Genomic DNA, 27980 nt, shown 5'->3' with positions numbered 1-27980 from the left:
AGTGAGGTATTGTCGGTATTAATCCTGCATTCGTAGTCGAGACTGTGATCCCTTAGTCTATATACGGCTGCTGCGTAAGCTTCCCAGTGCAACCAAATAGTCTCAGGTTGCCCTAAATTCCTCTGTCGTGCAGCGGCTTTTCACGAGGCGGTAAAAGCGGACGAATCTTGCACCGGGGCAATTCTCTCTCTCTCTCTCTCTCTCTCTCTCTCTATATATATATATATATATCCTCTTGAACGCTGTACATACGTGGTTGGTTTGCACATTGACGCTTCGCCATTACGCTCCCTGTCCCGTTCCAATAAATGGGCAGTCATTTCCCGGGAGGTTCGTTATGCCGCATACACAACTGCTCTACCGGCCTTGCGCCAACTCGCGTTTCCTTCTGCTATAAGCTCGCTCGCCGAATGCGTGTGTCCGTCGTGGCCATACCATTCGACACGCTTCGTCAACGTCAAACTACTTCCGACGCCCGCAGGCATATATATATATATATATATATATATATATATATATATATATATATATATATATATATATATATATATATATATATATATATATCGGTCACGATGCGGGATGCGGATACACTATTCACGCCTCGTATAGGTAGTGCATCCACTCTTCCTTTTTGCCCGTGCGAGTCTTTTTTCCCGGGCATCTCCGCTAACGTCGGTGCGCGGTGATCAACGCGCGTTGCGCCGATCAGATCGCGGACCCGCGACATTTTCAGCTGTCAGACACGTTTTCTTTTCTGTACTTTGCAGTTTTTCGTGAGTCGTCGTCGCCGGCTATTTACTTCCTCCGCCTTTTCCGTTGCGGCTAGAGAGTCGCTGTCAACATCCTGCCCCCCCCCCCCCCCCACCATTAGTGGGGTCGCGCTCGAGGCGGGGGGGGGGGGGCGTTACAGGGCCGTCGCTGCCTTTTCATATATAGCATACCACCGTAAGACGTCAAATCGCGAGTCCTCACATCTCTCTCTCTCTCTTTTTCATCAACTGTGGCATTGGTGATGCACTTTCACCCCGCCCCCTCATTCCACTCTCACTTCTTCCACGCACGCGACTTGCTTGCCGCGACCGTTTTAGGCATTCACGTCGACCTCTCCCATTCCACGCGACGGTCATCTCCGGTCATCGCTATCGGCGTTGGCGCCGGCCCGGGCGCCACCATCCCTAATCTTCCCCATACCCGTCGTCGTCATCTTCGTCATCGGTCGTCCGCGTAATCGCGCCAGGTCATCGCAAAGGCAACCCCCCCTTTTCCTCTTTCTCATCCTCCTCCGTCTTCTCCTCCCAGCCGCGGAGTTCCATTCTCGGGCAACGCCGGTCGAGCCTTATCGAACGCAGGGGGCCGCACACACACACACCCACGCATCCCCTGCGCCTTTCCCTTTATTCCCTGCACAGTTCCTTTCTTCGTCACGACGACGGCCACCACCGACGGTCATCAGCGTCTTTGTTGCGGGGCGCGCGCCATCTCTTGCGGTCGCCTTCGAACCGACGTGTTGCTGCAGCAGCAGCAGCTAACGATGCCCCCCCCCCCCCCCTCCACACACACTCACACACTATCGAGGCCTTACCGCGCCCCGTCGGCGTTGCAGTTGTGTGCGCTAGCTCCGGACGGACCGGCGGCCCGCGATCTGTGGGACCGAACGCCGGCTGCGCGTTTTTTCGTTGGGGTTTGATATGCTGCAGCACACGCGCGCCTTAGCCCTATACGCCGCCCGGAAGGCCCACTCCGTTCATCGATCACGTGCTTTGTTATATTTCGTCATTCTTCAAGCCCCGCAGCGGCTGCCGCGTAGCAACCAGTCCTCCGTATGGGCCGCCGTCTTGTTGTGCTTTTCTGGGGGTTACGATCCGGTCGAGGCGGAGGACACACTGGTCATTCATTCATTCATTCATTCATTCATTCATTCATTCATTCATTCATTCATTCATTCATACACAGGTTAAAGGCGAGTAGGCGACGACAGAGGTGAGAGATATACGCGCATGCGCAAGGCACCTTGTTTGTGTACCTCTGTGAGTGTCGCCGCTTACGCGCCTTTCATCTCAGAATGTGCTAAATCAACACGCCCAGGTTTCCATCCTAAATGCATTCATTCATTCATGTTCACTCTCCTTTTTCTTCTCTCTCATATGCCATGAGTATATACGTGTTTCGCTTATCGATTTCGAATGCAGTCACGGGGCGTTATGCGAGATCTTCATGTATAGCCCTCACCTCCACGTGGAAGTCAATTTAAATAACGTTAGATGTTCCTTTAGTCTCATGTGCTTTTAGTGTTGATTTTCTATTCGGGTGTAGAAGGGTTGCTCCGTTTTTCCTATCTTTTATCGTTTTATTCGGCGGTTTGTCCTTTGTATGCAGAACAGATATACCCGTTAGCTGTGTTTGGTAATTCATAATATAGTCAAAGTGAACCGCCTCGATCATGTCAGCGCTTTTTGTCCGTCCTTGTTTTGCTGCGTGTCTCCGTGTTTCTTCGATTGCGCTGCTTTAACTCGAAGAGCATCCGGGGCCCGCGTACCTCCCACTTCTTTCACGATTTTATCGTAAAATTCCCGATATTTTAGAGCCGCCATTCGTCATTTTCGTTTTGACACCATTGGCTTTGCGTTTTCTTTTATTTGCGTGCGTCTAGTTCAGATTAAAAAAAAAAACTGTTACAAAATGTAAGCACAGTCGTCGACCGATTTTGAAAGCCGAATTTTTCGAACCCGTCGACTGCGGTGACGTGAATGAAAAATTTAGCGGCGAGCGACTGACCCAAAGCAGTCGCTTTGCGACCAAAGCGACAATTTGCGATCGGTTTCTTTGAGATCGGTTTCAGAGACCGGTCTCTCTGCGACCGGCCTCTCTACAACCGGTTTCTCTGCGGCTGGTCTCTACAACCGGTTTCTCTGCGACTGGTCTTTCTGCAACCGGTCTCCCTGCGACTGGTTTAATGAATAAAGGAACAAAGGAACCCGTATGGGTTTCCTGTGTAGCGCTTGCTACGAACGGGTGAATGTCTGATTTTCTCTTTATTCATTACTTCTCTCCACCTTGCGGGTTTCCGCGGAACCACTGCGTCAAACTCTTGCCTTTGCTTCGTGTTGTCGACAAATTCGACTTCGCCCTGCCATCTGCAAGCCGCCTGGTTAGCTCAGGTGGTAGAGCGGCTGCCCCGGAAAGGCGGTGGTCCCGGGTTCGAGTCCCGGACCAGGACGAATTTTTCTTCAACGATGAGGCTTTTCTTTCGAGGAACCCGTATGGGTCTCCTTCGTAGCAATTGCTACGAACGGGTGGATGTCTGATTTTCCCTTTACTCATGATGATGATGCGTCTAAAAGTCACACCCTTAAGCCCAAAAAGAGTGTAAGGATGTGAGTTATAGACACATTTACACCCTTATTCACTTCTTAAATGTGTAAAATATTTTACAGTGTATATAATTAGGCTCTGCGAAGCACTCATTTGCCTTGAGATCGGTGCCTACAGATCTCCCGGTTATCGCGGCGCCGCGTCGCATTTATTTTTGCAATATCGTTCGTGCTCGCTATTGCCTCCAAATTTCGGGGGCCAGCTCGCGGGAAAAATATACAACGATAACGGGCGCTGGCGTCACTTGGCCGGTCTGGTTTGCTTGATATGCACGTGGCGCCTGCAAGGAAAGCCAGACGCCCACCAAAAACCGCCGGCTGATATTTGTAATGACGTCCCATTTAGTGTAAAAGGAAGCTTATTAATTGCGTTCGCCAACGGCTATGTTTACTTTAAGCGCTTGCGTGCGCGCGCTCAGTTTGTGCGCTCCAGTGCCTTCGTTTTTTTTCATCACGCGGGCGCGTCGTTATTTCGGGGCCTTGCAAGCTGTGCCCCGTCTGACCTTGACCCGCGGTGACCTTTCTCTCTCAACACGCAGTCAGCATTCTTCAGAGCGGAGGAAATGTGCATTATCCATTCCTCGTCCTGGACAGCGTTGACGACGAAGGCCAGACCGTGCCACCAGACATGGCGCGTTTACTCGGTGTTTCCTTAAAAGGATATATATATATATATATATATATATATATATATATATATATATATATATATATATATATATATATATATATATATATATATATATATATATATATACACAGGCTGCTTGAAATCGCTATCTAAATGTGGGTGCACCGGACGCATTAGGCGCTCGATGGTTTTTACCTTCTTTCCGCGAATGCATGAAATTATTTGTGGTGCAGTTCTTCCCGTAAATGATAAAAATTGATTTTAAACGCAGGGTAGCTTCACCAGAGATGGGAAACGAGCGCGATAGAAAAGAAGTAAAGATGAGAATCGAATTTAGTGAGCTCAGGACAGACAGACGGACGGACGGACGGACGGACGTAAAGCTCACACAAATTTTAACTCATTGCGTCTCTTTCTCGCAGCTTTCGGGTAATAAATGTCGCGAGGTGCTTTAACGTAGGTAAAATGACGGAAGCGCAGCGCGTTCGACCCGAATGCAGGCCATGCATGTTGTCACCGCGTCAGCAACACGACAAAGCTCGATTAGCTGGGTTTTTTACTCTTCGCGCGCGCTGTGAACGATAGAAAACTGGAGGGCTGTACGTTATCTTGCTATGAAAATGCGGTTATCCCTGTTTTTTTTTTTATGACGTGCTGCATTTGACTATAGTTACAATTTGAAGTTGCAAGCAGAATTTTAGTCATGCCAATCGTCGTTTTGCGTGCGTGTTAAGAGCCTTCTACATCTAGTGATGGTAACTAGCTAGTTTATTGTTCGCCTGCACAGACGCTAAACGAACGTGAAAGGCTTTGTTGGGTGCGCTACGCATTGCACGTTAACCTATATGATAGTGTCCCAATATGGCTACGTTATCTAAATGTTTACTCGACGGTTTTAGGGGCAATTTTAGCTAAATTGAGCAACAATTTTGCGACTTCGTAGTCTCAGTTTAGCGAAAAGCTTTAAGGACAGTTGGCAGCAGTGGCCATTCTTAAATGAAGACTACGTTGCTTCTTGGAAAAAAAAAACAATATAAAAGAAAGACCAATGGTTCAAACCAGCAAGCTTCGATAATTTCTCCGATGCGAGAAGGCCCAGGTACGAAAAAAAAGTACATTTAAATCAGCGACCTCGCACTGAGAAAAACTAGAGAGATTGCAGTTTCGCCAGTAATAGTTAAGCTTTATCCGCCAAATGAATGAATAGCAAGCGTTCAAATTCCATGATCACTAATCATGATGGGCTCTCGATAATTGTCTCAAAGGTACATAATTTTGTAGCAGGAAGTTGCAGACTGCGCCGAAAGAAAGTGAAGTTGATAGGTTGATGTTTCATGCATTCGCTAATGAGTTTTCTAATTAAATAATAATTTAATGTATTTCCGCGTCTCTTCTATGTCGACGATAAAGACAACGATGGGAGCTTTAGGGTGCGTTCCAATTCTGGACGGCATCGGAGACGGTCTACGTAAACAGCTAAGGAGACAGCCGGAGAGAGCTTCGAGGCCACGCAATGGAACGCGTTTCTAGCCGTCTGGAAGACGTACAGAAGCCCTTTTTGCGATGGGGACGCCACCTCGCGGCCTCAAGAAGTTTAGAAAAGCACACATTTGTGCCTGCGAACCTATGAATAACACGATGTAGCTTAGAGGAATGTTAGTTCGGGTGCTCCTATCTAAATACATGCAAAAGGGGAATTCGTTTTTCTCGGCAACCACTGGGCCAAATATGGCGAGACTTGTTGCATTACAAAAAAAAAAAATGAAAACTTGAAATCTAGTGACTGTTTCTTTTTCAAACGTTTGACTTAGATCGTCAATTTTTTATTAAAAGGTGGCAAAATGGACAATTTTCAGAAAACGAAACTCTCAAGTGTACAACTCTGTCACTCAGCAATGAAAAATGATATCACAATTATGTGAATTGCGTCTTATAGTACATCTAGAGTGGACAAAATTGATATGTTACACGTACATCTAAAAAAAAAAATGACATATCGAATTCGTCCGCTTTGAATGATCTAATGGATGCCGTTTACAGAACCACGATATCTGTTCTCGATGCAGAGCTATTAATTTGTAAACTTCGTGCTTATATCTTTGTTTTTTTCTAACTTTCGAGTTTTGAAGAGCTTTTTAACAATATCCAAGCCCTAAATCGAAATTCCGCTTCCGACAGTCACTAGTATTTAACTGTCTCTCTCCAAATGCAACAAAATTCCATTAAAATCGGTCCAGGGGCTATCTCAGAGAAATGTTTTTGTGTTTTGAATGTATTTGAACGGGCCGCGTCGGAGTTGGGCCCGAGCTAAAGCTTCCTCTTAAGGGCGTAGGATAGCGCGTCTACGTTTTCTTGTGCGCAAGCAACCTTCCAGTGAGCTTTGCAAGCGTCCTGCTCGGCCGCCATCTTGTTTGTACAGGAAAGGAGCCTGCATGGTTTTTTGACTTCGACGCTGTCTTCGCGATTCTGTCAACTTTGACGTCTTCGTGAGAATTGGAACGAGACTTAAGATGGCCGCTGTCAGCTTAGCCGTCTACTTAGCCGTCTATACGGCGAGTACCGAAACCCGGCCATAGTAGGCTTCGTCTCGTGTGTCGGCCTAGCGGAGATTAGAAGACGAAGAAGTAATCTCTAGGCTCGACTACTAAAACAAGCTGCTTTTGTGATACGTTTCCTCGTCTCCTATCTTCGTTGCACTGCGACAATGTACTGTGTATACTACATAGTCATCCGCGCTGATATTTTTTCATCATCGCAGACCGAAGTAAGCGCGCAATTATTCGCTGCATGCGTCACAAGAAAGGAGGGAATATTCTTTTGCAGCCGATTACGGAACGTGGGACGTCGAAAAATCCCGTCACTTACACGGTAGTCACTTTGCACAGCAAAATGAAGCGGTCGTACGTAGCAATACTCGCTACATAAAAATGAAAAGGGGCCAGCCACATTGAGCCGCGCAGCGGCGTTCAATTTACTTGAAGCTCGATGTTTGCGTTTTTACTTCGAAGTTGTTACGGGCAGTTCCGCAGCGGTTTTCAGGTGGCGGTGTGGTCGATGTGCAGTATATATATATATATATATATATATATATATATATATATATATATATAATGCGCGTAGACAACCGCTTATACAGCCGTTTTTTCTTCTTTATTTTCTTCACTAACCCGTAACGCCTTATAACATCGGATAGCTCAACAGAGACGAAATGACAAAAGGCAGGCATAGGGCCGTTACATGACGCGTAGTTTTTCTTGTTACTCACGTGTTCACACATTATCTAAGGCGGGAAGCTGTCTGACTTTCTTTTATTCATCTTTCCTTCGTATTTTTTTTTAATTTTCAACGGCTGACACCTACATAAGCGCTGTGTGCTTCGCAGTAAAGCGTTGTTTGGAAGTGTCGCCTTGGTCTCGTATTCTTTGTTCCGTCCTTCGTCTGTTTTTTTGCGTCACCCGCCGTGGTTGCTCAGTGGCTATGGTGTTGGGCTGCTGAGCACGAGGTCGCGGGATCGAATCCCGGCCACGGCGCGGCCGCATTTCGATGGGGGCGAAATGCTAAAACACCCGTGTGCTTAGATTTAGGTGCACGTTAAAGAACCCCAGGTGGTCAAAATTTCCGGAGTCCTCCACTACGGCGTGCCTCATAATCAGAAAGTGGTTTTCGCACGTAAAACCCCAAATATTATTATTATTTTTTGCGTCGTTATGGAACTCGTATCGACCAGCCCGGTCATAGTGCTCGCTTTAACTTCTGTTCCTCGCGTCGCATTATACCGGCCGCATGTTGTAGTTAAACTGTAGGAGTTTTGTACGGTAACGGCGGTCAAGGCTGCTGACGCTGTGATGTTGGAATTAAGCCTTCTTGAAAAGGGGGTGGGGGGTGGCGTCACTATAAGAACAGCCGGCTGCTACCATTGCAGCAGCCATTGCCGCTGCGTTCGACTTCCGAAGAGTCTGAGAAGCCGCTCACGCTGTCTTTCATGTGTCAGTTGTCGGAGTGGGTTACATCTGGGAATGACATATACTTTTAAAATTTTCCGGCCACTGCACAGAATTGGCAAAAAAGAAGTTGCGCACGGAAATGTGAACACCGTGACATGGGGAAGGAGGGAGGGTGTGTGTCAGAAGATGGGAAGGAGGGGAGGAGTGGGAGGGGTAATCGCATTTATGTTATAGTCCCTCTTTAGTTTTCCTTTTAGACCTTTTCTCTTTACGGACCGCTGCTTCAAACTTCCTTCTCTCCGTCATCACAGATTCTTTATCATCTCACCTGTTATCGTGCGGCCCGACTGCTATCTCGGCTTTGAGCTTGGCTCGCTAAGCACCGCAGCGTCAGTCTTCTTTGTTATCACATTCTGTTTCATCTTGGCGCCGTCTTGCATTATCCGTGGCTGTCTCGCGTTCTTGCCTGTCAAGTGCGAATTTTTGTTTTCGGTGCTCGGAACTGCACTAGCGCGCGGCCCCGCTCGCTAAATCGCGTTTTACTCATTTCTTTACCGCCCGGTGTCTTCCTCTGGCGTACATGAAATTCCAGCCTTCTCCTCTGATCTCTATTCTCACCCGTTTCTTCTTTCGGTTTTCGAGGCAAGTGTAAGAGCAGGTTGAAAAAAAGAAAAGAAATATATATATATATATATATATATATATAATAAAAGAAACAGAACGAAGTGAAACTTCGGGGAAATTGAGAAAAGGGACGTGTTACACCGTCTTCTCCCACTTTGCGCATCATGGTGTTAAAAAAATGTATATATAGATAAGAAAGCGTACATCACATGCTGCCTATATGGAGGAACATGAGCACGTAGTGGATTAAAAAAAAGGGGGGGGGGATACAGAGAGAAAGATTCCTGATAAGCTGGAGGAAGTAAATTGGCAGAGGGAAACTCGGGAACTTGGGTCGGAGGACGGTTTAGGGAAAAAAGTGACGGTAAAAAAAAAAAAGAATGAAGAAAGGACTCAGAAAATTCTCGAAAGGAAGCGCATTACGGTGTCTCGCATCGCGTCGAGCTAACGGCGTAAAAATGAGAAAACGAGAAGGAACGCATCTCAAGAACGACCGAGAAACGAGAGAAATAAAAAAAAAAAATTTGACGAGGCAGGCTTAAGGTGTTAAGGGTGGGCACAGGGTATTCCCAGCAGCAACAGCTTCGGAAGTGAAGATGAGTTGGGGCGCAGCTAGTGAAGGACTGGCAAGAGAACGCTGTTGTATTCTTATACGCGCGTGTGTGTTTACCTCTCTCCCTATCCTTCTGTATTTGTGTTTGTGTGTGTGCACAGACAGGAACGTGGGCCCCCGCCGCAGCTTGGTGGTGTGTAATCGAATTTTGTGTTTCCTCGCACGTGCACGTATCTTGTACGCTCGCTTGACGGTCCCTGTTGTTGCCCGCCTTTTCTCTTTTGTTCTCTCTGTCTTCTGTTTCCTTCCCGCTTAGCTCATCTTTGCTGCCTTCGTCATCGCGACTTGTCTAAGAGAAAGCGCACTGAGTGTGGTTCGCCTCCGCTGCCTCCTTGGCCCCCTACCCTTGCCTTTTAATGTCGCTTTCTTGTTGTTGCGTCACTTCGTTTTCATGCCTTCTAATTCATCCAGGGTCCTACTCTTTACTGTAGTCGCTGTCTTCTTTTGTCCCACGTTTTAGTTGATCTCGGAGTTGCGGGAACGTTGTGTCCACGTGTTCGCGCTTCCGCGTTGGCTGCCCGTGCTGCTATTATTATCCTTTTAATTGCTGTATTAGCTTGCGATGTTCCTCGCTTTCAGTTCCGGTGCCGTTTTTCTAATTTTCGTAAGCTGGCCGTTGTGCCTCGCGTCTGTTGCTCCATTGTTTTACTCTCCTTGTGCTCAACTATGTGCACCTTCAGCGGACCGGGTCTCTCTTATTTTGTTTTACTGTCTTTTTCTTGTTGGTTTTTTTCCCCTTGGAGGAGGTGGTCTTCTTTTCCTCCTCTTTTTTTTTTGTTTTCAATCATTGTCCTTTCGCAACCCGTAATTTGCTAACGCTGCTTGCGGGAACCACGTCTACTGACTCGTCTTTCTTTCTTTCTTTCTTTCTTTCTTTCTTTCTTTCTTTCTTTCTTTCTTTCTTTCTTTCTTTCTTTCTTTCTTTCTTTCTTTCTTTCTTTCTTTCTTTCTTTCTTTCTTTCTTTAACTTCCGCGTAGCCTGATTGGGTGAGACGGGAAAGCACAAACTTCGCGTGCTGGTCTAATCGAGTTGCTCGTGTTTTCACGGCGGTTCGAGGCCGGCATCGCGGCTATAGATTGTGCGGGTGCTGTTTGCCGGATGAATAGACCGGTATATGCGTACCTTCTAGTCGGAGAACTCGTCGAGCGAAGGCTTCGCAAATGACGAAACGTAATCTCCCGAGAGGCCAAAAATTTCTTCAGAAAAAAAAAAAGAAATTTCGAAGAGATGCGCGCCGCAAGTCGGAAGCGCTGAAACGTGAATGTTTATGGCGTAAAAAAATGGCGCCGAGCTGTCTACGGTGGAAGAGAATTTCCCGAAGCCTACGTGGCAGCCCGACGATAACTAGTGACTTGCGCAGCGCTCACAATTACGTATGCGCTGGGAAACAGGTTGACGAAGATTGCAGGCGCATCTTAATGAGGGTTCAGGCCCGGCACGCGCGTTTACCGTCGACGAAGTTTTTGTTTCTTCCTCTTCGTCGGCAACTCCGTTTAACGAGAAGAAGCTGCTTCCGCGTGGAAGTAGGAAAAACAAGAGGCACGTGTCAGAGGAAATTGCTTTGAATTAGGTGATGCTTCCTTTTTTTTTTTGTCTGTTTCGGCTATCGTGGCGTTTCGTGGAAAATTACTGGAGGTAGGTTTCTGCCTCTGTGACCACCCGTTGGTACGGTACTTCAGACGATGTGAAAATAATGACGCTGCATAAATTTACTTGAATTTACCTTGAGGTCAAAGAGTTCTTGTGGTTTTTTTGTTAGTTCTTGTCAAGTTTAACTGTATTCGCTCATTTGTTCAATGGCGACGCCGTTACGGTGAAATGTAGGCTTTTTTTTTACTCCTTAAAAGCGTGCTTCACCTTTTGCACTTGTGCGCAACGAAAAGCCACCTTTACAGTGCCACTTTTCGGGCATTTTTGTTTTTTATCTTTTAGGGTACGTCTTACTGACGTCTGGAGTGAGCCAAACTGAAGCGATGCAGGCAGTTTTGCCATTGCGTCATTTTCGCGTTTTTTCGCCTATCATGGTCGCTTACGTTTCATTGTTTTTCAGAGGGCGCCTTCGCGCTGTCATTTATTAAAGCCGGTTTCGCCAAAACCGGCCTCTAGACGATGAAAAAAAAAACAACAAGAAAAACGAGACAGTATATAAAAAGAAGAGAACGTCAATCACCCAAGCTACATCGCTCGTATTACCCACCGATCTTAGCCGACTTCTGACTCACGAATTTTCCCACTTCCGATTTCGAACGTGGACATGCCGAGCCACGCGCAGAACGCGCATTCTTCGCCATTTCTTTTTTTCACACGTCGGACACTCTTGTCTCGTGATTAGAGATAGAAGGTGTCGCGGCGATTGTTCACCGCGTCCCTCCAATTTCGCTTCAACCGCTCGCTGAGGTGTGTGTGTTCTCGGCACTGCTATCAACTATGGGAATCTAGAGTGCAGTCTGCCCATAGGTTCCGCCCCATTGTGTTTTAAGGTACCGTTTCAGTGTTTTCGAGGGAAATGGCAAGAAAGAAAGAAATGAAGGGCGGTGGAGAGAAAAAAAGAAACAAAGAAAAGAAAGGAAAGAAAGAAAGAAAACAAGAAAGAAAGAAGACAGGACAGCCCATGTTTCGTGCCATGCGACAGCGACTGACTCTTTTGTAGCTTCGTAGTCGTTCGCCCTTCTTAAACGAAAAGAAGATGAAATAAGAGAAAGCGAGCGTGAAGACGAGAAGACCTGCGTAGTAATGCTCGAAAGAAAGGAAGCCCCAGCGAAAACGTGCACTTGGGCGCGCGGATGAAGCGGCCGTTTTGCAGTCGTCATGAATTCCAATTGCTTTTCGCGCGTCGTCTGGCACGTGCCGCTACGACAGCGCGTTTGTCGTTTTCATCTTCCTTTATTTGAAGTTGACGCTTTACTCTCACCGTTCGCGAGTGAAAAAAAGAAAAGCAGTGCATATGTTTGACACGAGGGCTGGCGGACAGCACTGCTCCCCCGCCCAACGACCTTTAGAGGGAATGGCGAGCGTCATCACCATTTTCCTGACGCGTCGTTTCGACCCACGTTGTAGATTTTATATACATATAAAACGTTGCTTCACCCTGCCTATTTTTTTTTCCCTGTTTGCCTGTGTTTTCTGCAAAGACAATAAAGAAAACAAAGAATGAAATGCAGCGGTCTTACAAGCGCGGTTGTTGAGCAGACATCTTATAAAAAAAAGAGAAAACGTTGAAAGTACGCTGTCCGTCGTACGTACGTGGAATACATCGACAGTTGTTCAGTGTTTATCGCCTTTATTTTTGTAATTCCCGTTCCTGGTGCGCGTTGCTTGAAATACAAGCACTCCAGCTCGCCCGGCTTTCTATATTCTTGCTCAAGATACGTGTCTGTATTCCTTTAAGACCTGCTGGTTTTAGAGAAAAAAAAGCAAAGGCGTGCGGGTCGTATCGGGATGATGGTGCCTAATGCTATAAACAGGAGGGAAGATGGTTGCGGCGTTCCCTGGCGTCACCTTATAAGGCAAGTGCCGGGAAAGAAGGGCACGCACTAAATACGGATCGAAAACGGCTCTTTGGACCGGAGGAAAGGGAGTAAGAACGCCGTAATAAACAGTATCGGGAAAGAGACAGGGTGTATTACAAGAGAGGGGAACAAGAGGGAAGAAAAAAGGGAAGATCAATAAGGCAGCGGCGGACGAGGTTGATGCAGCGTCGTGCGGCTGGGTGTCCCGAAATAGTAGTAGCAAGAGACGTGTAAAACAAAAGAGTCGAAGAAAAGGAGAGAAAAAAAACGAAAAAAAACTTTCGGAATGAGAAAGCGTTCGAAAAGATAGAAATATCACAGCTACGTCATTCCAGTCAGATGATGGAAAGTAACAAAAGAAAAAAATAGAAAGGCGAGGGTAGGCAGAGGGGCGGGAGAGAATAGGGAGGAAGGGTCGCAACGAAAGTACGTATAATTCTCATTTGGGGCTGGCGCGCCGGAAGAGAACAGAGATCACATCACTTCGCACACATGTGTTCCCGCAGTCTAAACAAATTGAGTTCGGATGAAAATGAAGAAAAGCCGGCGAGCTCGAGACCCGCCGAAAAAGAAAAGAAGGGAAGCGAATTAAAGGGAGAAAAGAGGAAGCAAAAAAAAAACACGAGAACTCGAGCGTTGCGTTTTGCTGCGATCGCGGCCCTTGCAGCGGCGCCGCCAATAACCTGAACAAAAGAAAACAGTTTTCCTTGTCAGCCTTGCCTTTCTTGGAGCCACCTTCGTGTTTCCCCTTTCTTTCTGTAGGGATGAAATGAGACAGAAGAAGAAAAAGCGAGGGGAATGCAGGCGGAAAAGTAGTGTATAGGTGGAGGAAGTAGGGAAGCTAGGGAAGCTAGGGAGGGAGTTAAGGAAGGAAAGAAAGGAAGCCAGACGGGGGCTACTGCTGGTGGTGGTCGCTGCCGATCAGGTTCGTCGGCTCGCGTGGTGTGTCTCGGAGGGAAGAGAAAAATAAAGGGAAGGTTGGGAAGAAGGTGGGGACGGGAAGGGTGATGGGGACACGGGGACGAGGTGGGGATAGGGGGGTGAGAGGGTGAGATTTATAGGGGCATCGATTTTTCCATTTACCGAACGCGGCCAGGCGATGCAGCGCGATCGGTCGCTTTGCTCTTGTTCGATACCCGCGCGCTCCGGGTGGGGCGGCGTAGCAGCAGCAGCGGCTGCTGGCGAGCAGGGATCGGGAAAGAAAGACGAAAGGGAAAGGGGGATGAGAAAGGGGGAACACGGGAGAACGGGGATAGGGGAGCGGGAACGTTCTTGGTGCCGGCGACGCGTTTGGGAAACTACCACTGCTGTCTTCTTTGTATGTGCGCGTGTGCCTGTGTGCGGATTGTGGCGTGCGTTTGTGTGTGTGTGCGTGTGTGTGTGTGTGTGCGTGTGTGTGTGTTTGTGAGCCTTTGTCTTCGGGCGCTGCGCTGCGGTGTCGCACGGGCGACGGCTGTCGTGCGTGTTGGTGCGTGCGTGTCGCTCAAGTGGTGTCTCGCAGCGGAGACTGGAAGGACGACTGGGACGAGAATCGAAAGAAAGGGAGAGAAGGAATAAAGAAGACGGGAACGAAGAAACAGTGCCGTGCGCCATAGCTCGAGTTCCCTTGCGCCAAAGTATAAGCGCGGGTCTGCGAACGATTCCTTTTTCTTACGGGTGGAAGGTGGCGGCGGTGGTGCAAGAGCGGGTCCCGGGCACGGCACCCGTGTTATTTTTGTTGTTGTTATTTGTTCTCTCTCTTTTTTTGTTTTCCCCGGGGAGAAGCTGGCTGCCGGCGCAACGCTTTTTGATTCAGCCGTGTCGGAACCGCAGCGGTGAATGTATAAGTGCATTCTCGGTGGGCTCGCCGAGCTCGCCGCGCCTGGTCGACTGTATAGTAATTTGGAGCGACGGGCGCGTTCCGAGTCGCTCGGCGAAGCAGGCGTGGGTCGCCCTTCGTTTCGCGGCCCAGGAGCGCAGCCGAGACTGCTGCGTGTGCCCACCATCTTGACCCTGACGCGAGAGGTTTGACCTGTCAGAATATTAGACAGCTTTACCTTGGTCCTTGGACGTATTAGCGTTTGCGGAATGAGGTATCACCGGAGAGGTGGACAGAAGCAACAACGCTGGTAGCGACGTCTTGCGTCGCAGAGCTTAGCCAGAGAGCACGTGACAGATGTTAGAAGGAACGTCCACAGCCTGTTAGTTAGGAACCACAGCCTGTTAGGAGGAACGTCCTTGTGTTGCAAAGTGACATTATCGAAAGGGAAAGAAAAATAGGATAAGTACGCTAATTGTGGCTGCCGATTAATAATACTGCAGTGAAGTGACAAAGGCGTAGAGGTGCGACGTAATCGTTATCCTGGAGTCATTCCTTCGGCTTTCGTTTGTCACTGGAGCGCATACGCGGCACGAATGTTTCAAACGGATCGCGTGGTTGGAAAAAGCGTCTCAAGATGCCGCCGCTAGATTTGCTATACTGGTCGTGACTGTAGTGACGGTCCTTCGAACCACAGCCTGCTAGGAGGAACGTCCTTGTGTTGCAAAGTGACATTACCGAAAGGAAAAAAAAAAGAAATAGGATAAGTACGCTAATTGTGGCTGCCGATGTCCTTGTACAAGATGCCAGCTGGAGCGTGCTTTGCAATTATAGTTTCATGTGCTGGGGTGGAACTCAGGGTCACAACGTGGGGCCACCATCCGTCTCCAATACTCTCTGAAGTTTAACAGCTCGCGTACAGCGTAAAAATTCTTACTAGATCGTGCATTCGTAAACTTAGTTCAGTGCACAGAATACTGGACCACAGGGGGCTCACGGCAGCATTAGTGCTTGTAGCGTCACCTCGTGACGCTTCTTTTTAGCCACAGTGCCTTAGAAACGCTTTTGCATGGTGTAAATTTGTGCCTGCAGTTGGAACATAAAATGTGAGGTATTTATTTGTTTATTTATTTTCATACTATCGGGACCCGAGGGTATTACAGAGAGGAGTGTTCTAACAATAAACTGTTGATCGCAACTTTAAAGGCGGCTGGGTCTTCGATTGCAGCGACGGAGGCGGGAAGGTGGTTGCAGTCGTTGCCCGTTCACGAAAAAAAAAAAAAAAACAGGCACTGCAAGTGTTAGTGCGACATAAAGGAATTCTGGCTGGCGCCAGTAACATGGGTACAGCATGGTTGTTGCAATTAAGCTGATCTAATCAACGCCAGCGTCACAAGACGGCACTTCCAGCGATGACGTGCACGTGTGTCTACTTTGTCTTCCGAGATGAGAAAAAAACGCGAACCGACGGGTCTGCACGATTTGCAGTAGCGACCATGAAAAGGCGATGGTTTCCTTGGAAATTGACTTCTTTTTTTTTATTGAAATGCAGAAATAATTGGTGCGTCAGTGTTAAGTCTATGACAAGTGTCGAATTCATGATAGAGGGAAAAGATTAATTGAAACTTAGAAGTAAAGAAAACGTGCGCGGATGGGGTTGTGGGTGGGGGGGTGAGGGTCAAACCTTTGACGTCCGCATGACGCGTGGCGTGTCCTGCCAATTGAATTGCGGCGGCGGCTGTTCCTGGTGTGTACATTCTTGGGTAGATATGTCAGCGAATGTATAACAGGCTCCTACTCGCACCATGCCTTCTTCGTCAGCCGTCGTCGTCACAAGGTCGTCGTCACAACGTCGTTTTGCCATGGTCATCACTTCGGTACCGTCATCCCATCGTCATCATGCCGTTGTTCAATCGTTCACAGTAACTAATCTCGAGATTTGCCTAACATGACAGCTGTCATCTGCAAACCGCAAGTTTCTGGGGTTATTTACTGCTCGTTGATCGTCGCACCTAACCCTTCCCATTCTAGCAGGTTGCGTACGTGTGGTCAGGCTTCGAATAGCGTCGGAGAGATGGCTTGTCCTTGTCTTATCCCTTTCTTGATACGTACTTGACCGCTTGTCCTCGAATGATTCATGGCACGCAGATGTGAAATATTTTTCGACAATTTTGCTAAGACTTTCACGGGTGCTTCCCATATTCCTTCACTGCGCGATGCCTCCATCCCTGCAGGAGTCCACAACTGGAAGGACCGCCACGCGGCGTTCAAGTGGACAGTAATGCTTTCGCTTTCACGACTCAGAGGAAGTGCTCAGTTGTCCTCACATTTCTTCTTCTAAAGCTCTTCTGTGTACACTGCAGGACAGCGTAAGCTTTGAATCCCTTCCTCAGCGAGTCAGGATATAGCACCAGAAGAATGACTCCCCTGTTCTCCTCTGTGGTCGCCTTACGAGAGATGCCGACAGAATGCGAACCTTCATCACAGAAGCATCAATAGCGCTCAGTGGACGAGCGCCCCCTCTCTTTCTACTCCATCTCTCTCTCTCTCTCCCCCCCCCCCCCCCCCCTCTTCGGTTCGTGTGACCGACAGGCCAGCCAGCAAAGCGAGAGCCATGTCGCGCCTTGTGAACCCCCGAAGGTGAAACTGCCGTTTTTCGAGGCTTTCAACGTTTCGCGGGGTGTTTAAAAATGGTCGATCGAATTTGGTTCTCGGCGACGCTTAGTCGATTTTATTTGTGCATATTACGACAGCGTATGTACAAGCCGAGCGTCGTGTCAGTCCAATTCGATTAGTGCCTTTCTGGCCGGGAGCCATCTTGTTTGTGGTGGTGGTTAAGCGAAACAGGCTTAGCGAACATCCATCTCCAGTTATGCTTGCTCGTTTTTTTTAAGCCTTTTCCTTTTCACGCTGTCAGACGTCGTGGTGCGTTAATCCACGAATATGCTTTGTCGAGGTCTTGAAAGTCCTTGAAAATCGTTATCGTATATATAGGCAGAAGCGTCTCGAAGGTCGATGTTTCTGTCTTTTATCCGTTCTCCATTACCTCTTTGACGTTTCAGCACTGTATACGCGTTTGTTTTGTGCCATCACTAGGCATTGTAGTATAGCCTCGTCCGGCTTTTGCTTTTCTTTCTTTTCCTTTTTTTCCCCCTGCACTTGTTTGTACTTGAGAAAGTGCAGACGTACCGACGATACCTCTTGCTGTTTCGGTGCAGGCGGTTGCGGTGGCTTGTAGCGATCGTAACTGTTAAACGAAAACAAGTAAAAAAAAAACGTGGGCACGAATAGAACAAAAAGGCATTGTCGACACCTGCCCAGCAGATTCGTTTAAAGACGCGCCCTGCCTGGGAAGACGGTGCTGTCAGCACCGCCGTAGCGTGCTCTTTTTTGGCGGCTTGGAAGAGGGATATTGTCTTTGTAAAAAGGAATAAAAGAAAGAAAGCGAGAACAGCCTTCTCCTGGTTCAGAATTTAGTTCAACCCCCCTCCCCCCCTCGCCCCACCCCCGCTCTTAGTTTTGTTTTCTTTTATGGAAGCAGTAGCTGGAGGGCCGCAAGCAGGATCGTGGGAAGTATGTTTCTTTTTTTTTTTTTGCGCTGGAACTGTGGTATTTCATCCCGCGTTATAAGCCGCCTTTAATGTCAAGATAGGAGCTTTGATGTAAAAAAAGAATAAAAGAACCCTAATACTTCCCCTTTGACAGTTGCTCTCGGTGTGCCTATATTTTCGTGCTTTTTAAAAAATTTTCTGTGCCCCTTCCATGTAAATGAAGGTAGACAGGCGTGCGTGCTAACTATGGAAAGCAGTAAAGGAATTTAGGGAGAGCGAGAGAAAGAGAGAGGGAGAGCGATAACGAGAGACAAAAATAATATAAAAATCAATGTTTAGTTCTCTCGTTACGATCGCTTCTTCCCTGGCACGTTAGCCTGAATACGTAATGAGCGAATACATTCTTCTTTAGCTTCGCACTCCTTTGAAGTCGCCCGCTGCTGTGTTCCTTGTTTGCTTATGACGTGCGATTGGAGGCCGTGTTTTGTGTATTTGAGCCGGTCGTGGAAGGCCGCTTCCGCTTTGTTTCTTTCCATCAACAATTCTGCTTTCCCTTGTTTCTCCGCCTTTCTTTCTTTCTTTCTTTCTTTCTTTCTTTCTTTCTTTCTTTCTTTCTTTCTTTCTTTCTTTCTTGTTCGAGTGACACGTGCGGAGCTGCTGTTTCAACCCGTTCATCGCAGCGGGACTGCCGTTTCCCGAGGCACCTTGTAGACCAAGATTGCGTTTGGTGCTTTTGTAAGCGGGACGCTACCGCCGCCGATACCTCTTCTCCCCTCAGAGAGAGAAGGAAAGAGAGCGTAAACCGTATAGTTTCTCACTATATCACCTAGAGGGAAATCTGGCGCTGCTGCGCGGTGGTATGGACGGGAATGCCGGCATATTGTGACTTCGGATTGGCATCGTTCTCGGAGAGCCGCAGGACACCTTGAAGACGCGACCATACCAAGCACCGTTCCGTCTGTCACAATGACTCATTTTCTACTGAAAGAGCGCGTAAAAAAGCTGTTTTGGACTTAATATTACACAAAAACAAGTTTTGTTTAGTTATGAGAACTTGTTATTGCACGTGCAATTATATGAAACGTAAAAGTTATCAGTGGGGCCGCTAAAGTTGGAGGACAGACGACAAGATTCGCGCTCGCTTTGGAAGAGTTTGTCGTCTGTTCTTGCTTTTCTTCGCTTGGTTATGTATTGTAGGTGAGTAAACTTCAATGGAAGATGAAATGTGGGTGAGCGAACGTTTTTTATGAAGATGTTACTTTAAGGACGCGTTATTTGTGTGGCAATATCGACGTTTTAGACGAAGCCTCTTACCACACCAGCCAACACAAGCCTCCCAGACACACATATACCGTCATTCCCATGACGGCACAGCGCCCCTGGCGAAACTCCCATAGAGGGTGGCGCCAGATTTCCCCCTAGTGTTATATAGTGAGAAACTCTATGGCGTAAAACCTTCAGAGAGGTTTCATTGTTGCCAGGCATCGGCGCTAAACGAAGAACGCCGCGAGGCGCGCCAGAGGAGCAACTCGCACGAGACGTCGTGCAAGAAGAAAAACTTGTCTACCGTTTGCGTTGGCTCGCTGTAATTCCTGCCGAGAAAGCTTGACGATTCACTCGCCGCTGTCTCTCGGTGACTTTCTGTGGTGTTTCGTATACGTAGTACGCACGTGACGTCACATCCGCTGCTGTCGTCTGCTTCCGCTACCTTCCGCAATCTTGGGGAACCTTATCAACAGGCGCGCGCATTGGCCTGTAGGTTCCCCAACATGGCGCCGCCGTAAACCGGAAGTCGCGGAGTATCCTTGAATGACGTACGTGCATACTATGTATAGCTGACAACGAGACCGCCGCCGCCGGAGGGAAACATACGGCATATGGAGGAAAACCTGCAAGCAGCCGCCCACGTAGTGGATCGCTACGCAGAGCGCTGTGGACTCCAGTCTGCACCAAACAAATCAGAATTTGTGCACCTTGGACCAACACCTAAGGACACTACACAGACACGTCTCTCTTTGGCTAGTGGTCCCATACATGAGGCCAAGGAGCTCCGAATTCTCGGACTCTTTATCCACAATAAAAGAAGAGTAGACACAACACTACAAAGGCTCCGTAAGGTTGGGGACTGTTAAGAACGGCCCAGCTGAGGTATAAGTGTTGCCAGCCAGATGCGACGACGGCGGCGTCAACTTTCAAGAAACGACACCGTTACGCTCTAGCCTCGTCGTCGTTGTGACTGAATGAGTTCGACGAAGCAGACTTTGTGCCGCAACACGACACCGCCAACTGGATCGGCCGCGAGCGGGGGAGTTGCCACGGGAACGGCGTCGGGGGCCCCGTCCCACGCGCCGACCAAGACGCAGGACAATGGCTACCCGGGCGCGCCGCGAGGGTCAGCTCCGAATTCTACGAAATTCGTGTGATGTCGGTTTCGTATCGTGAACCTGTGTGTGTGTGTGTGTGCGGGTGTGTGTGTGTAAGCCGTCCCGGAGAGAGGCGGCGTGTTTACAATGACTGGACGAACGTTTCCGTCTCCTTGGAATCAAGGGGGGACCGAGTGTTTATGAACCGCTGTTGTGCGGATGCTGGACACACTTTCTTAAGCAGTCATGTTAGACTGAGACACTCTCTCAAGCAGTCGTGTTAGACTGACGTACTTTCTCTCGCAGTAATGCTAGACTGATGAACTGCATGTAAATACTGTAAATAAACCCATATTCCTCGTTCTCGATGAGAAGCAGTCCTTCCCTCCATCAACGTCCTCAGCGTGGATAAGTTGGACGACTGCATGAGCCAGCTACCTTCGAATTCACGCCGGACTCCAGTCTTGACAACGGGTTACGAGCGATGGGATTGAGCCCCCAATCATAACAGGACCAAGTGGCCCGAATGGCACGGCGAGTCTCGAACAAGAGAGGGGGATTACGAAGCAGGGACGCTGTGTGGCTAGCTCGTGCTTTCGCAACCAGCCGAATTCTATATTCGGTCCCCTATCTCCATCTACGGAAACATGATGAAGCCAAACTCTGGGTCATCCTCCGCAAAAATGATGAAGAGGGCCCTTGGCCTCCCTGTCGCCACTTCGAACTCGAGAGTTCTCGCTTTGAGAGTAGTGAACACCTTTCAGGAGCTCAAGGAAGCCCACCTTACCAGCCAATACACATGTCTAGCTCAGACAAAGTCGGGATGACATTTGCTGGACCGGCTCCACTTGAAACGCACCTTTCACATTCAGGAGCGGGTCCGAGTGCCCGAACTCTGGAGACGCGCCATCAGAGTTCGGCCCCTCCCCATAAAGATGGATAGGGAAGACCACAGTGGTCGCCGCCAGGCGAGGGCGGACGCCTTGCAACGCCACTGTGGCAACAAACGCGGAGTCTTCTACGTGGATGTGGCCTGTCCATGCTGCAGGGGGTTGTATACGGCAGCGGTCATCCACGAGGAAAAGCAAGTAGATGGGCTCACTTTCCAAGCCTCGGGCTCTACACATGCAGAAGTAGTAGCTATTGCCCTAGCTGCCTCTAACCCCCCGGTCTCAATATATCATAACCGACTCGCGCGGGGCTTGTCGAAATTATGAAGCAGGTTGGGTCACCACACTAACGGAACGAATATTAGAGAACTATAGCAACGGGAGAATCGCTCCTACCCCCCATTGCATGGTCTGGACTCCGAGCCACCAGGGCCTAGCAGGGAATGAAGCCGCGAACACGGCGGCCCTAGCACTCGTCTACCGGGCGTCCCAGTTAGACCGTGAGCACCTTGAATCGGAAGGCAGCTATCTTGTTACATTCAAAGATATCACGACCAATCTTGAAACATTTCGAAACATTTCTTGAAACACGGCAATCTTGAAACATTTCGATTGTTCCTTGACTGGCAAGTGCCAGTACTGTGGGGAGGTGGCTGACACCTACCACATGGTTTGGGCTTGTCAGCTAAATTCAGCTCTTTCCCTCAACCCTAACCCAACCCGAGAGGAGTGGGAGGCGACGCTGCTCGGTTGCCCGGACTTTCAGGCCCAAGAGGCCTTGGTCCAGAGGGCTAAGCTGGCGGCTCGTACCAATGGGGTCCCGGAATAGCGACTCCATCCATTGCGGAGCCCCTTAAGGGCTCCACCTCCCTTTTGGTTTTCAATTAAAGCGTTCAAGCAAGCAAGCAAGCAAGCCGCTGCCGGATTCGTTTCTCGGCTGCATTCTGATAGGGACGGTAATGCAATGATGCCAGTCGTCGTCTTGAAACGTGCTTTTGCGCGCGTGTTGGAGAGTACCTCCCCTCCAATCTTCCACAATCAGCGGAGACCACGTTACCGTGCCATTTGTCGTTGTTTCACGTTGCTTTTAACTTAAGCTATTCTGTTGTGTAAAGTTTGCGTTTTTGTTATTTTCATTTTCGACATAGGCGTTCTTTCAGTTTGTTTCTTATAGAAGTTGTTTGCATTTTTTTATAGTACCGAGCTTGTGTACTATGGCCAAAATTAAGCATTTTTTGTGCCCCTTATTGTACAATCTACCCTCTTTTGTTATTCCTGCAGTATGGCTTCACGCAATAATCATATTGCTCGAACGTGTGACGTAAATAAATAAATAAATAAATAAATAAATAAAATCACTCAACAAATTGATGGACCAAGCAATCAATAAGTATCAACAAATTTACTGCTGGTAACTTTAAGAATTCTCAGCTACGGAACATTGCTGTGCGTTGCTACTAGTGAACAAGACAACCTACAGTGTTCTTTTTTCAGCTGCTTATATTGAACAAAAATTAAGAGCAACATATCTCGTTTAATCACACCTCGTTAGTGGCTTTATAATAGTGAAAACTTTCGGACAACCCGAATAAACATCATCACCATCATGCATTTATGTCCACTGCCCCCTGGACGAACGCATCTCTGAGCGACCTCCAATTGCCCCTGTCTTGCTCTAGCTGGTTCCAATTTAGTTGCGCTTGCAAAGTTTTCTGCCGTCCTTGACTGAATTTCTCTTCTCTTGGAAACCATTCTGTAACCCTAATGGTCCATCGGTTATCTGCCCTGCGTATTGCCTGGCCTGTCGAGCTTCATTTTGTTCTCTTAATGAGAAGTAGAATCCCGGCTATCCCCGTTTGCTTTCTGTTCCACGCTACGCTCTCCTGCCTCTTAGCGTTACAACGCCCAACGTTTTTTTTTTTCGTTCCGTCGCTCGTTGCGCGGTCCTTAACTTGTTCTCGAGCTCCTTTGTTTAACCCCCAAGTTTCTGGACCAAATGTTAGCACCGGTGGAATGCAATTCTAGTGCACTTTTTATTTCAACGACAGCGGTAAGATTCCGGTCAGGATTTGGTAATGTCTGCCGTGTGCATTCCAAGCCACATTTATTCGTCTGCAAACTTCCTTCTCATGGTCAAGGTCCCCTTGAGTAATTGACCTAGATAAATGCGCTCCTTCGCAGACTGTAGAGGCTGACTGGGGTAGAAAGTCACGCAAGTTCATAGAAGGGGAGCGTTACCGCTTGTTCGTACTTATTTTACCTACTTGCAGTGTTTTACGAACGCACTTGTTCGTAATTATTTCGCTGCCGTTTGGCGTTCCATTCAAGCTGGGCATGCTGGTATCGTGGGAGTTAAATGTTGTCAACGCATCGCGCATTTCTGCAGCGAATCTCGCGTGGAACCGGAACATTTCTTTAGAATATATAAGCATTAATTGCACGGTGTAGACTTCCCGGAAGACTTCCAATCTGGCCAACATGTACGTAGTGCTAACGCAAGGTCCATAAAAAAAATTGAAAATATATTTTGGGGTTTTACGGGCCAGGACCACGATATGATTACGAGGCTCGCCGTAGTGGGTGTACTCGGGATTAATTTTGACTACCTGCGTTTCTTTAACGGGCATCCGGTCACCGCACTGCACGCAGTGTTCTTGCATTTCGCCTCCAGGGAAATGAGGCCGCCAAGGCTGGGATCATAAATATAGACGAAAGGAACCAGCGAAATGTTGGGAACAATTGCGCCTACAGAAATATTGGTGCTTCATTCGCCGGGTCCGGATATTTTCCTCGTGACGCTCTACTTATAAGCGGATGCGAAAGTATTGTCTATCCGGTCCTGATTAGTAGATAGTAGGCAGCGATGCATGCTGAACTGATCGTTGGCACACAGACGAAACGCTACGGAAAAGCGGGCAGGACATAACCTTTTGCCTGTGTGGCCGATGCGCTTCAAGACACGTTCAACGCGAGTTTTCATCAACTAGAGCCAATCTTGCCATCTTGTGTCGTGCCTGTGGCATTGGAGAGAGCGTTTGACTGGTTGCCTCGCAACGTTTCTGCTATCTAATTTTATTTCTTGCCGAGTCTCCCAACGTGAATTTCTATTTTTATTTTCGAGTATCTTTAAGGCCACCGATCATCCGTTCGGCTGCTCCCTAATCGGCCCCGTGAAACTGGGAGCTCGCCTTCCCCACTCCCGTTCTTCCACTGCCCTACCCTTCCTTTATTTTTCTGTGCCGGCGTCTTCCCTTAACGCCGGTCGCTTGCGCTCTCCGCGTCCCTGCGAAGGCCGCCCTGCCCGTCGGTTACAGGCAATGACTTCCGGGCCCCCGGAGATTGTCGTCTGGCCGGAAGGCCATCCCGGAAGTAGCGGAACCCGGAAGTGCACGCGAGGGGCCATCTGGCAGGTAGCTCGTCGCGTCCTTCCATCCCTTTGTTATAGTTGTAAACGGTTCCGCTTCTCCCTACATTGGAGTCTTTTCTTGTTTTCCCCGTCGTCGCGTTTCCCCATTTTCCTTTTTTTGTTATCCGCTTCCCGATTGAGAGAAGCCGTCTTCCCCGCTCCTTGTAGGCTAAGAAAGGGTACGGTTGGCTTAGCGTCTCGTTTGTTTCCCACCGCCCCTCTCCCCATTATCCCTCACCAACCAGCCCTTAGTGACTAACGGGTGTCAGAAGCACGCGCGCGAGTCCCTGATTTTACCGTCGCGTATTCTTTTAGAGCGCAGCTCTTTGGCGTCCGTTCCTGGGTTTCGCGTCGGCGTCGTCGTCGGCCTCGTAACCAGCTCCGCCCCCCTTTCATCCCCCCAGCGCTAGCAGCGACCGACTGATACCGCTGGATGCCGCTGACGCCGTTAGAGAGTCAAGATAACGTGACTGCATAGAACACCGTCGCCGCCATGCAGAAAGAGGAGGAAAGGGTCCCCCCCCCCCCCCTGTTCTTGTGTGGCGGATAGCTGGGGTTGACTCACTATCGCCGTCAGCGGCATCAGTCAGTCGCTGCTATCTCTTCCCTCCTCCCTTTATCGTGTTGTCCGCTTGCTGCGCGCGCTTCTGCCCCCATCGTTTGCCGCTGGGTGTACACGCCGCCCCCCTCCGCTTCCGCTTACTGCTGGTTGCTCTCGACGGCGGCGATGAGCCTCCGCTTCGGCGGCGCGAACTGCAGGGTCTTCTCGGCGGCGGCGATGAGCTTCTGCTTCAGCCTCGCTTACTGCTGGTTGCTCTCGACGGCGGCGATGAGCCTCCGCTTCGGCGGCGCGAACGGCAGGGTCTTCTCGGCGGCGGCGCTTAGCCTCTGCTTCCCCCACGGCTGTGACAACCTCGCGAGGCACTTGTATAGATCTCGTCTTTGAGAATCAAGCATTGGTGTACCAAGTCGAACATATATCAGTCTATTTCTCCGACCACAAAGCTTCCTTCATGACTGCCAAGAACTGTTAGTGGAGTCTTTGTTAAAGGAATACGTGTGAAAAATAAAAAAAAAATTATGTGATAGCGCATACGTGTGTTGCTCGATTTCTTTGCCTCAATCTATCCAAAAGGTGAAACAGCTTATTTGCTGCGCTCAAATTTCGCATTAGGAAGTAACGTAATCGTCGGTAATTTTTTTAATGAGCTGCACAGGAGAAAGGTTGGGAGCGAAGATATGGGAACAAGGACGTTACCTGGCAGCCTCTAACTTCTTTTTTTTATAAACCGCAGTTTAGTCCTCATAGCGTAGCGGCGCTTTGAGTGTCGCCTATCCAGTCTGGCGCGCACACGCACGCACGCACGCACGCACACGCACGCACGCACGCACGCACACACACACACACACACACACACACACACACACACACACACACACACACACACACACACACACACACACACACACACACACACACACACACACACACACACGCCGGATGTTCCAGAGAAAACTCAAAATTTTAAAAAACCTATGGCAGATAGCACAGTTATAGTCCATGAGATGGTGTACCTGAAGAGGCAGACATCACTTCCACAAAAAATTGAGTCATAAAAGACTAATTAACTAGAAATCATGAATTAATTTTTAAAAACTAATGACCTTATGGCACATATTGCAATTTACAAATTCTAGCCGGGGAGTTCGCAAGGCGGATCCACTTGGAACGAATTCTCAAGATGACACCAGTTTCGAGATATTAATTCCCGATTTTTGCGGAGAAATGCATTGCCGTTCCAATTGGCTTAGTGCTTCAATGCGCAAAACGACGTTTTGTTAAGAAAGTAAGTACAACGACAGTGCACGTTTACCGCAAGCTTATCGGCGCATATCTTGTAAATGGTGTCATCCAGACATTTCTTTGCAAATTGATATGCTTTGTAGTCTCAACCGCTGGAATTTGTCAATTGCAATAGTGGCCGTAATGTAGTTAGTTATAAACTTAATTAGTCTATTTTGTTAATTTGTCGATTATGCATTTCATTTTTTTTCCAAGTAATGTCCGCCTCTTCGAGTAGTCTAGCTAGTGGACTTGAAATCTACTCCCTCCCGCAGGCAATAATAATAAAGAACAATAACGCGGTGTAACAAATCACACGGTATCTCCTTCTAGCGAAGGAGATACCGTGCTACTTCAGTCGCTTTGTCTAAATTGTTTCGTCTCGAAATTAGGATTATGACGCAAGATAAACGTACTGTGTGTTATACTATATTCTATGTGTGTGTGTTTGTCATTTGGCCCGTCTCTTTTTCGTTTTCTTGCTCTTTTCACTGGCTGCCTGTATGGGTGTGCCTGCTTTAGACTTTTGCTCTACGCAGGGATGTGTTCTTATATACATACCTCCACATACATACCTGCACACAGATGGTTCGGTAAAACTCAACAGCTCAGCTGCTGCAATCATCATCCCGACGAAATCTGAAGAAATCAAATTAAAACCTTCATGAGTGAGAACATCGACGGGTGCTGAACTTGCAGCAACCCGTGCTGCACTTGATTTCATTAATCAGGAACCACTACAACAATGGACAGTCTTTAGTGACTCCAAGGCAGCCAGCCTTCAGTTGCATACAAAGCCCAATGCGTCACGGACACAATGAACAACTGGCCTCAGAAATTTCGACACATGTATCATCGGAGCCATGACAAGGGACACAATATAGTGTTTCAATGGCTTCCAGGACATTGCAGCATCAGCGGGAATGACCACGCCGACGAAGCCGCCCGATCTGCACATGAAAGTGGTCAACGTGTTTTGGTACGCTTTCGCGAACAGGCGCCTTAGCTGGGCTGCGATTGGTGTTCCGTGAATGTACTTTGCCCCTGTGCGACTCGAACGCTTTCACCGTTTGTCGTTTGCGTTCGTTGTCTCCGGACATACGGATGCACCTACCGCCTGGGTTACCACGACGTGAACAGACCAAGCTGTACCGTATGTGGCTAAGCGTTGCATTTACGAACTCGTATGCTTTCCTTATTTGAATGGCCAACACCCCCCCGGGCGCCACATGCAACATCGATGAGACGCTCGCACATATTATCTGTGTCTGCCAGCGATATAGCGCCCAGAGATGAGTGCTGTGCAGAGTACTGGACCAGCTGGCCAATCGTCCACTATCAGAACTCAAAGCGTTAAGTCAGTGCTCCCACAGAACATCCGCGCTGAAGGCTTTGCACGCTTTATTAAGGTTCCTGCGGTCTACGGAGATTCA

The 27980-nt window shown here is 48.4% G+C and overlaps 1 protein-coding gene and 1 non-coding gene across 3 annotated transcripts in view; both read left to right on the top strand.

Annotated features, from left to right (window-relative positions):
- The window catches only part of mib1 (E3 ubiquitin-protein ligase mind bomb 1), a 592519-nt gene that overhangs the window by 35482 nt on the left and 529057 nt on the right, over nt 1-27980 (top strand). The gene's annotated exons all lie outside the window — the stretch shown is intronic.
- On the top strand, nt 3147-3221 carry TRNAS-GGA (transfer RNA serine (anticodon GGA)). The gene has a single exon. It is a non-coding gene; the product is annotated as a tRNA-Ser (tRNA).

The sequence above is a fragment of the Dermacentor variabilis genome, chromosome 9, assembly GCF_050947875.1.
Source record: "Dermacentor variabilis isolate Ectoservices chromosome 9, ASM5094787v1, whole genome shotgun sequence".
Classification (NCBI taxonomy): Eukaryota; Metazoa; Arthropoda; class Arachnida; order Ixodida; family Ixodidae; genus Dermacentor; species Dermacentor variabilis.
Note: the sequence above shows the minus strand (reverse complement) of the source record. Positions and strands in the feature narration are given on the sequence as shown.